We start from the raw sequence: 11,883 nt of genomic DNA, 5'->3' as shown, positions 1-11,883 counted from the left end.
ACGATTGAAAATGAAACCCTCGTTAGAAGCGTAACACAATTTTTGGAATCCGTACAATGCAGACCCAATTTGGCCTCAAACTGGGTATCCGATAACTAATTCTTCACAACTCTTCGCCGTTCTTGCTCTCTCCTAAATAAAAACTGAAAAGAAAAATCGATTATTTGCACGCTGCTACTAAAAAGGATCCGCCGCCAGAGGCTGGTACATTCCAAAACACATCGGAAACTGTCTTTGGGCAACAGTAGCGACCACTAAACGGCTGTCTTCATAACAAGCCGAGTGTTCAAATCTGACGCGTTAAGCCCGTTCTCCGCGTGCTGCAGCTTGCACCATCGGCAGCTGGAAACATCGATCATTGCGTCGCTGACCGTGGATGCCATACTCTGTAAGAGCCGTTGTTGGGAGATGTGTGTGTTTTCTTTGTTTGGTCCCTTTTATCATACACGTTGAGAGGGGGTAGGGAGGTGAGGAGGAGGCCCAATGGCCGGTACATCATTTATTTTTACCGCTTGCGCAGTCGTTATTGTAAACTATAGAGACTTTAATCCAAGCTAAGAAATTAGATGCACTCTCTTGCCAACACTCCTCCGCTATAAACAGCTGCTACTGTGAGATGCACGTCCCCAATCTCTATGATGTATGGGTACAGTGATGGAAGCTGCTGACATGGTTTCTAGTCTCCTGAAGACAAGGAATGTTTCAAGTATCCGTGTGTTCCTGGTCTTGAGTTATTTATCAAAGAACGTACAGTTCGTGTTTTTTTTTTTTTTTTTTTTCTCTTTAACTTTCCTCAGGTGCTACTCACATGCTGTAAAATATGTGCATACACTATAAGAATACATAGCTTCTCTCACTGTCCGATAGAGGCGCTATTTGAGAGTAACAATTAATAAAATCGTTTGGTGTCGTTGCAATGAACAAATATTATAAAGTTAACGCAGCGGCTGACATCTGTTTCGATCAATACATATATGAAATTAGGTTGCAAAACTTATGATAATTTATAATGATGAAATAATTATGCTAATAATTAAAATAATTATATTAAATGATAAATCCATCTTCCAAAATGCTATTTCTCTTTAGTAATTGCTATTATTTAGATTTAATGCTCATTTATTAGATCTATTTTGAATGATATAATTATATTTGAATGCATAAAAACACATACAAAAAAAAAAAATCAGTTACTTTCATATAATGCAGAATTATCTTCAGATGATGTTAATTTATTTAGTGTTTTTTTTTTTTCATATGATATACATATTTTGGAAATTATTGTTTTTAGTATTACTAAGTTTCTTTATATCTTTGCTTTCTTGTATTTATTTAAAGGTATAAATTAATGCAAATTTTATTTTAACTTTATATATTTAAAATAAATATTTTAAATATATTTAAAATAAATATTTTAAATATATTTTAAAAATAAATTATTTTATATTTAAAATAAATAATTAGCTTATGGATTGCAAGAGAAAATATAATGTATAGAGAAGTTTGAATAAATGATTCGATGAATTAAACATCGAATTTAAGGCCGCATAGTTTTGCGACTATGTCGGTGCCCTTGGATAAAGAAAAGAAATCTGAAAAAAAAAGAAGCCAACTTAGAGGAACTTTTTCAGCATTATTTTTTTTCCCTCCACGTTTTCAAGTTAGCCAAATTTTAGCGGTAACTAGGGTTTTTTCCTCAGGAAAACTTCAGGATTTTAATCTCGTAGAATTAGAAAAATTGACCTTAGAACATACACATAAACACACACAATATTACACTAAATAGAATAAGGAACGTGAGATGGCACCAGTTGTCTGTTGTATTCTCATGTCGATTTCGTCTATTCGCATGACTAGAGATCACAGAAATCTTCTGACGATAATGAAAATTTCTGGTCACAACCAAACTGATTTTGAAAAAAAAAAAAAAGTTTTGTTTAAAGAGCGCCTCCTACTTCCTTTGAAAAATGAAAAGATATAGAAAACTCTCTCTCTTTCTCTCTTTTAATTTATAACATGGAATTTATCCAAGATGAAACTGCTGTGCAACATTATAAGTTCGACTTCTAAAATAATTTAAAATAATTTGTTGATTATGTAAAAATAGTGGATATTACACATCCAACATTATTTGAAAGCGGAATCTACGTAGAAATTTTGACCAGAGAGCTTTTGAGAATACAGTCCTCAGTATCGGGTTCACTTAGCTTGCACCACTTGAAACACATGAGCGCTGTCCAAATATTTGCATTTTATTAGTCCGCTTGATAAAGTTCGATGCTTGAGCAACGCTCATGTCTTTAAAGTTGTGCAAGCTAAGGGAACTCCGATACTGAGAACTGTATTCTCACAAGCTCTTTGGTCAAAATTTCTACGTATATTAGGCTTTGAAATAATGTTGAATCTTTAATATCCATACTTCTCCGAAATGAAACCGTAGTGCAGGAAAATTGCAAAACAGCTGCTAATACAATCCAGAACCTATCCCTCTGAAGACAACTTTACCCAGGAACTCACAATGGCAGAATTAGAAACAGCAATTAGTCAAATTTACCCTGACAAATCACCCGGAATTGATCTTATTTTTGGACATATGATTAAAAACATGGGGAAAAGAGCCAAAAACTGCCCTTCAGAAGATATTTAACATTTCCTGGAATGCAGGTAAACTGCCAAAAATCTGGAAAACATCAGTCATTATACCCTTACTAAAACCTAACAGCTACAGACCAATAACTTGGACTAGCACTCTCTGTAAACTAATCGAAAGAATAATACATACCAGACTTATGAATCCTCTCTTAGAAAATAACAAGTTCAACTTCTACCAAACTGCATACAGGTCTCAACACAGACAGAAGATAAATTATGTTATCTTTGCCATTCAGTCATTGATGGCTTTCAAGAATAACCACCAAAAAAGACAACAGCAATATTCTTGGATCTCACAGCTGCCTATGATCGCGTCTGGAGACAAAAGTTAATCAAAATTGCATACGATACTGGAATAAGGGGGAATGCATTAATTTGGATTTCAGATTTCATAAAAGGAAGAAAAATGAAAGTAAACGTTAATGGAATTTATTCCAACATGCATCGTTGGAATAAATTCCAACGGGAATTTATTCCATTGGAGTCCCACAAGGTTCTGTTTTAAGCCCACTCCTATTTCTCATCTATATGAACAATATCCATCCTCATATAATAAATGACACAAAAATAGCATGCTATGAGATGATATAGCAATCTGGTAATCCTCAATAATCTGAAAAAGTCCCAAATAATTCAATAAAAGGCTTAGAAAAACGGGCAAAGGAACTTAAACTACAGATAAACCCAGAAAAAACAAAACCGAGTATCGTTTCTACTGACAGAAAAAATATGTCATTGTTGATATCAATGTTTTCCCACTGATTCAGGAAATAACAGCGTACAGAGGATTTGAAATTGAAAGGGATCACCATTAGTTTTTGAGCAAGATAAAATTGCATTCTAAAAAGAAGAGTGTGGAAGAAGTTTCAAAAATAATCAAAGTTCAGCAGCTTTAGACGGTGAACTGTATATTAAAATAGACAATCATTATTGAATAAAAAATGAAAAAGTTCCAAAACAAGAACCAGCTCGTAGATACTCAGTGACACAACCTGATTAAAATGATTCATTAAGCCAGAGAAGTATGTAGTGAAATTATCTGCAAGGATAGAAACATCAGAACTGGACTCAGGAAGTTAAGGAAAGAAAAGAAGAAAGCATTTCGACAGTTTCTGGCAAGCGTCAGCTTATGCTCTTAAATAATACAGAAAAACAAATATAAGAAAGCGAAGTACTGTATAAAACTAGTTAAACAAAAAATTATGGGAAGATTTTCGGAAGAACATAGAAAATAAATATCAGGAAGGTGGTAAAATATTCGCTAGGATGTTGAAAAAGCTTAGAAATAGAGGGAAGAGTACTGTAAAAAGAATCAGAGACGACAAAGAGGGGGATACGAAAACTAAAGATAAAGATACTCTACATGTCTGCAGTAATTAAATTCATATATATCAATGTAAATTACTCCACTAATGTAATGTTTTTTATATATGATTCCATACACGAGAGATCGAGGGATCTATAAGCACATCAGCGCCGTGTGTGGGGTGCAGATGAGGGCTAAGATAAAAGATTATTGAAGGCTTTTTTCCCCTCTTATTATTTATTTATTTATTTGAAGAGTTTCAGGTTGTAGTTGATTGGGAATACTTCGTGAGAAAGGTCGTTCCAGAGGACAGAGGTAGATGGAATAAAAGAAGACGAATAGAAGCAGGTTCAGTGTGTTTGCAGTTGTACATTAAAGGATGCTATGTAGCTCTTGTATTAGCAGGTGCAACAGATGACAGAGGTGATGGCAATCGGTGCATAGTTTGTCGGTAGACTTCTACTCTCCTTTTTTGGATTAGGATGGATAGGAGATGGCTTCCATGCATTGGAAGTGAGTACCAGATAGGTATAATAAATTATAGAAACGATGCAGGATGGGTGTTAGCTCGGGAGCACAATTTTTGAGAACAATTGGAGAGATGCCATCAGAACCAGAAAACTTTTAATATTTAAGTTATAGAGTAGTTTTCTGATGATGTTTTGTCGAAAAACTATAGGAGGCATACGATGCTTGGATTCCAATATGGAAGCAGGTGATTTCCCCTGGTCATTTATGCAGGACTTTGAGAAAAAGTGATGGTTGGGACGTACACTGAGAGAAGAGAGATGGTGTGTCGTCCTTCAGAACAGGCAAACCAGCTAGTGAACACACACGGATCTACAGTCATAAAATACACACTTAATCGCTCATTAGGAGGGCTCGACCCGTCCTAAGGAACGGTTGAGGAGAGGGTGGAATCCTACACGAATAAATAAATAAAAAGTTAGAGAATTCTGGATACTTGCACTAGATGTATTTAGGGGTACAACAGACCACGCCATACAAATTTCCGATCTTTCCACATTCAAATATTCAGGGTGTGTCTACTTAAGTCTGGCGATAAAAGATGGAATGTGCTGCATGTTTTGCACTGTATTCATTGTCAAAATGCCAAGTTCAGCTGAACTAACAGATTTCCGAAGCAGAATGGTAGTTAGGTGTCACATCAGTGGTCTTTCTGTCCGTGACTTATGTCACCATTGTTTATGTCATTTGCAGATAGAAAGTTGATGCTGCTACCACAGAAGGAAACACCCCAGGAGACCACCGATATTAACTGGCCAAGATCTGTCTAGGAATGTTTGAGAATCCCTCATCAGTCTCAGACCATGCAGTCAATCTGTAATATCCTGCAGGGATATCTGTCAACACTAGAACTGTTCACAGTGTTTCATATCTAAGGTTATCACTGCAGAGTTACTACGAACAAGCCACACATCACTATCTCATTGCCAAACGACGTTTAGATTGACTGGTCACAGCGTTCTTAGACCTTAGATGATTAGAATAGGGTCCTGTGAAGCTACGAATAACGCTTCCAAATTTTCAATCTGATGGTAATGTTTCGATCTGGGGATTACTCAGATAACAGTTCTGGCAAGCCTGCATCATTCCGACTGTCAAGTTTGATGGCGGCTTGGTAATGGTATGGGGGATTTTAGTTGGATGGGGATTGGGTTCATTGGTGGACATGCCCAAAACCATGGGCGTGATGGCTACTCGGACTCCATGCTGTCGGAAGCATGGAGTTGTCCAGTGACCCTTGTATGTTTCAGCATCACAATATTCCATGCTATACGCCTAGAATGGTTTCCATAAAACAACTTTGAAGTGTTGGACTGGCCGGCTCAGAATCCAGACCTCAACCCCATCGAATCGATTATCTTTGGGACGAATTAGAACGCCGAATTCGCTTCAGACCACAGTGGCTGTCATTAACATCAACAATGTTTGCGGCTTTGGGAGAGGAATGGAAGAATATTTCTGTTGCGACGTATTAGAAATGGTTGGAAGCATATCCCGAAGGTAGTTGCTGTTATTCAGGCCAAAGTTGGTCCCACTTGGTATCAGAAATGTAATTAACACATTTTTTGACAACTAGTTGTCGTAATAATTTTGTCAAAAAGTACCTACACTATATATATATATATATATATATATATATATATATATATATATATATATATATATATATATATATATATATATATATATATATATATATATATAGTGATTTAGAAAGAACTTATCAATGCATTGCTTGAATTGGACGTTGTAGTTCTTGCAGTAAACAGGCTGTTAAGGACGACAAAGGTAGACGAAATAAAAGAGATAGAAGAGAAATTGATTTGATAGGATCGAAACTAGACTTTGAATAAATGTTGACCAGCAACTGCAAGTATTTTTAAGGCCTAGAGAGAATATGAATACAATTTTAGCGGAACGATGCCCATGTAATTACTTATCGAAAAGGCAGAAACAAAACATCCCAGATAAAGGGTTTGTAGTGATTTTGTGTGAGGGAGGGATGATCTATTGAGTTGGACAGTCTTAGAAATTTTTTGGTACTAAAGCAGTGATTCTTAACCTAGGTGGCTCGAATAACAGCGGTATTGGCCTGTCGACTAGACTGTGTATTCAAAATAATTTTAAAACAATTTATCATCGTGTACTTAAAATAACATACAGGATTTTTTTTCAAAAAAATTGAGATTGTGGCGCCAAGAGAAAGTTTGAGAATCTTATACTCGAAGTCCAGAAGTCGCTGTTCTCAGTATGGAGCTTACTAGTGCCATCTAGCGATAATATCTTTTACTAACATTTCACGGAGTAAAATAAATAAATAAATAAAACTATATAGATAGTCCCTAATATTTCTTTGAAAAATACTACATATAAAATGTAATTCAGGAATAAAAGGATTCGAGTTTTAAACGTTAAGTGGTTATAAATTTACCTACAATGAAATTTAAAAACCGTTACGCTTATTTAAGAAATTTAAATTACACATAATAATAATAATTATTATTATTATTATTAGTGACACCTCCAAGGAGTCCGAAGACTCATCGCGGGAGGATACCTACAACTGTCTCAACTACTACACCGAACCTATATATATATATATATATATATATATATATATATATATATATATATATATATATATATATATATATATATATATATATATATATATATATATATATATATATATATATATATATATGCGTTTGTGTGTGTGTTAAAGATACCAAGCAATTTTATAAACTCGGTTTTAATCCTTTTTCCCAAGTAAGCAAACAAGCAGGTAAGTCAAATTTGCACCTGAAGTATTTTCAGGTCTGAGGCAACTCGTGGTAAAGGTGGTGTAAGCTCCAATCACTTTCCTTAGTATACCTCCCATAATGCAAAGCACATCTCGTTGCGGACATGTATGGTGCTATGCATTTAGGGAAGGGCCACTATCTAGACCGGTTTCGACCTTTATTGAGGTCTCATCAGTGGGATATATATATATATATATATATATATATATATATATATATATATATATATATATATAGTTTTTTTTTTTACCTTGGATATAACGTACGTTAAAGATACCAAGCTATTTTAAATATAAACCTGGTTTTAATCCATTTCCCAAATAAGCAAACAGACAAGTAAGTCAAGTTTGCGCCTGCAAGTAGTGCAAGTCTTAGGCAACTTGGTAAAGGTGGAATAAGCACTGATCACTATTCTTCATATTTACCCTTAATGCAAAGCACATCTCGTTGAGGAGATCTATGATGCTATGTATTAAAGGCAAGGGGGCCACTACCCAGACAGGTCAAGGAGATGTGCTTTGCATTAAGGGTAAATATGAAGAATAGTGATCAGTGCTTATTCCACCTTTACCACGAGTTGTTTAAGACTTGCACTACGTGCAGGGTTTTCCAGACTTGCACTACTTGCAGGCGAAAACTTGACTTGTCTGTTTGCTTACTTGGGAAATGGATTAAAACCAGGTATATATTTATAAAATAGCTTGGTATCTTTAACACACACACACACACACACACACACTTGCAGTCAAATATATTATCAGTTATTAAGGTTTAATGACTAAGGATTTATGAAACTGATCGATTTCAGCTGATACCCTTTCACTGGAAAGACTAGGAATCAAATCCTGTCTAGGACAAAAGGAAAATTTTAAAGTTTTTCAACTAACTAAAAATGAACTCATTTCATACAGACAGTGCAAAGTTTTCTTACTCCTGGAAATTAGGATTTTTCACCTTGCAAAAATAGGAAGTAACCAGAGAATGCATACCAACTGCAGACAGCAGACAGTATAGATGGGATTAACTGCCCTTGTAGCATATTAATTAAGTTCATATAAAACGAAATCACCTGGTGGTAGGTCATTATATTTAACACGTTTAAAGGGAAGAGAAACAAAAAGAGGCAAAGAAGGAAATGAGTCCTTGAATACTAATATTTCACCTCCACACTTACGGAGAATTTCAGTCAAGTAATTGCAGTAGTACATAATTAAGAAATGAGTAAAAGAGAGAACGACTCTCCTAAATATCTGAAAGTTTCTTTCAGCCATATTTATATAAAGTGGAGATATTGTGCAATGTACATACCAACTGTAAGAAGATGCACTTCGCAATTGGCTTCTTTTAGTATTTTTCCATCCCCCTATCCCTCCATGTGTGTTGAGCACACATTCTACTGACCAAATTTTTGCATATTAGGTTATGTAGCACCACTGTTTTTCTCTCCATTCTTGTCAATACAGCATATCTAGACAGTTATGAACCAATTTAGAAAAATTGGTTATCAACGATGAGCTCAATACTTTTCACGTATGATGTGAATAAAAACCAAACACTAAAATGAAGCCAATTCAAACCTGAGATACTTTTCTGGGAATCAGTATACATATTTCAGAATCCTTCCCCAGGTTTTGGATAAACATGGTTGAAACAAATACCCTTATGGCTAATTCAGAGGATGCAGATGTCGATCTTGTTTCTGGAGTAAAAGTCTAAAATAACTCAAGCTAATGCCTGCTATGACTACACAAGGGTTTACAATCAGCATAGAAGATACCAGTTTGAGCATTTTACGCAAACCTTTATCATTTCTTTATTGTGTACCACTTGATCATATTTTGACTGCCCTCGTTACCTACTGTGTTATATAAATATATTAAATTATCAAACAAAACACCATGTCGGTCTTATGCATAAGTGTTCTCTTTCATGCATATTAGAGGGATGATAACGAGTCCCGATTTGCTCTAAAAAACGATACCAGACATGTTCTGATCGGAGGAGAACTAAAGACACATCATTCCTCTAATATCTATGAAAGGGACACTTATGGTGAAGGTAGTGTGATGGTTTGAGGGTTCTCCTTGGGTGGACGTTCGACCTGTATGTACTTCCTAGCGGAACTATGAATGATGAAAGTTGTAGAGAGGAGGTCGCATACCCCCTGTGGTCTCCAAGTGTGGTAGAGGAGACATTTATCCTACAAAACGATGATGCTCGTCCTCATCAAGCAAAGCTCTTGGACCCATATCTTCAAAACTAGACATTTTAGGCCAGTTATCTAACAGATAGATACTTATGAAAATGAGATTTTTTTGCTAGTATTGCAAATGTACTTAGTTAATTCAACAAATTGAATACAAACTACCGGCTTGGTTGGCGAGTGATCAGCGTTCCTGCTCTCAAACCAACAGGTGGGGGGGGGGGGGGTTCTAATCCTGCTTCTGGCATGGATGTTTGTGATTGTCTTTAGGTGGAAGAAAATTTCATCGCCGGTGTGAGACCACCGTCCCACTTATTGGAGGCCTGAAGTGGCTTGAAAAAGTTCCATGTTTGGTCTCTAGATGAGGGTTTTCTGGCTATGCAAAAAAAAAAAAAATATATATATATATATATAAGCAATTTTAAACCTGGTTTTACTCCATTTCCCAAGTAAGCAAACAGACAAACAAGTCAAGTTTGCGCCTGCAAGTGATACAAGTCTAGCTGATCCTACAGGTAGTGCAAGACCAAGGCAACTCGTGGTAAAGGTGGCATAAGCTATGATCACTAATCTTAATATTTACCCTTAATGCCAAAACACAACTCAAAGAAGGGGATGTATGATGTTTTGTATTAAAGGCAAGGGGGCCACTACCCAGACCGGTTTCGACCTTTATTGAGGCCTCATCAGTCGGAGCCAGGCTAGAAATACCAAGATTTTAGTAATACAGAGCTTTCTGGTAAAATACTTATAAGCTCTGTATTACTAAAATCTTGGTATTTCTAGCCTGGCTCCCACTGATGAGGCCTCAATAAAGGTCGAAACCGGTCTTGGTAGTGGCCCCCTTGCCTTTAATACAAAACATCATACATCCCCTTCTTGGAGATGTGTTTTGGCATTAACACATTAAGATTAGTGATCAGAGCTTATGCCACCTTTACCATGAGTTGCCTTGGTCTTGCACTACCTGTAGGATCAGCTAGACTTGCATCACTTGCAGGCGCAAACTTGACTTGTTTGTCTGTTTGCTTACTTGGGAAGTGGAGTAAATCCAGGTTTAAAATTGCTTGGTATTCTTAACATATATATATATATATATAATTTAAAAGAAAGTCGCCGACTCCCTATGTGGAAATAAAAGGGGTTAGCTAATTGATTGATAAAAAAAAATTAAAAAAAAAATTCTTAAATCACCCACGGTACACCAGCCTTTCGTGGGTGGAAAACACACATACAGATAGGGGAAAAAAAACATAAGTAATATGTACATATGATGGGCTGCAAAAATTAGTAACAAAATGTTACCAGCTACATAAAGTTTGAGAAATAACTAAACATACACACATAACCCCAGTACTTAAATTATTTAATAAGTAAATATTTCGTCCAAACAATACTGGGAATCACATACAGTTAAGGCGCATGCTTACAATGGAATCCTATGCGTGCAGTAGCGTGTTATAGAATTAAATTAAAATATATCTGATAAAAAAATAAATCACACAATTAAGGATGATACACTTTAGGGATAATAAGAACGTCGTTACGGTTTAAATTGGATCTGTGACGTAGGGCTTCAGCACTTTCTTTATATAAACGCTCATGTTTATATAAGGGTCAATGTAAAAGTTCGGTGTTTTTCCACTGGATCCTATGGATTAGGTTTTCAACTCTGTGTTGTGAGGGGCCAGATTTGCGTGGTTTGATAAGACGGATATGGTCCTCATGTTCAGAGATGCGTTTACTAATAGATTTTCCTGTCTGTCCATAGTAAGACATCTTACAGGAATATGGAACTTCGTAAACGCCAGGTAGCATCAAAGGTGAGAGTTTGTCTTTAGGAGAAGGTAGCAAATTATAGACCCGATTGATTGGTTTGTAGGTAGCAGAAAGTTTGTATTTCTTCATAATTCTTGGCAGATGGTCGGAGATGCCTTTTGACATACGGTATGGGAATCTTATGGGCATATTCTTGTCTATTTTGATGTGTAGGGAAGTGACTGATGATTTTTTGAGTTGTTTTTGAACTGTATCCATTTAGTATGGCTGTACTTTTGATTTCCAATTCTTGGTTTAAAGATTCTTCAGAAGATTGATTTCTTGATCTTGATTTCTATTGAATATTTTCTGCCATGGTTGTATTACTATTTATCTTATTTACTAATCTAAGTCAGTGGTTCCCAAATTGTCACAGAAGGACTCCACTGCATAATTTGGGGACTTTTTTTTTTTTTTTTTTTTTTCAAACAGCTATTAAGCTTCAGTTTTTAGGATGCAAATAGTTAGTAAGTAGTTTGAACCTAACTACTTAATAAACAAAACTGTATCCTTATCTTCAGTTTGTAACTTTCATCCTTCTCTGATTACATTACAATCCATTTCTATGCTTT

The sequence above is a fragment of the Typopeltis vanoorti genome, chromosome 17, assembly GCF_054136105.1.
Source record: "Typopeltis vanoorti isolate ZY-2024b chromosome 17, IOZ_Tvanoo_1.0, whole genome shotgun sequence".
Taxonomy (NCBI): Eukaryota; Metazoa; Arthropoda; class Arachnida; order Uropygi; family Thelyphonidae; genus Typopeltis; species Typopeltis vanoorti.
This window is presented reverse-complemented; position numbering follows the sequence as displayed.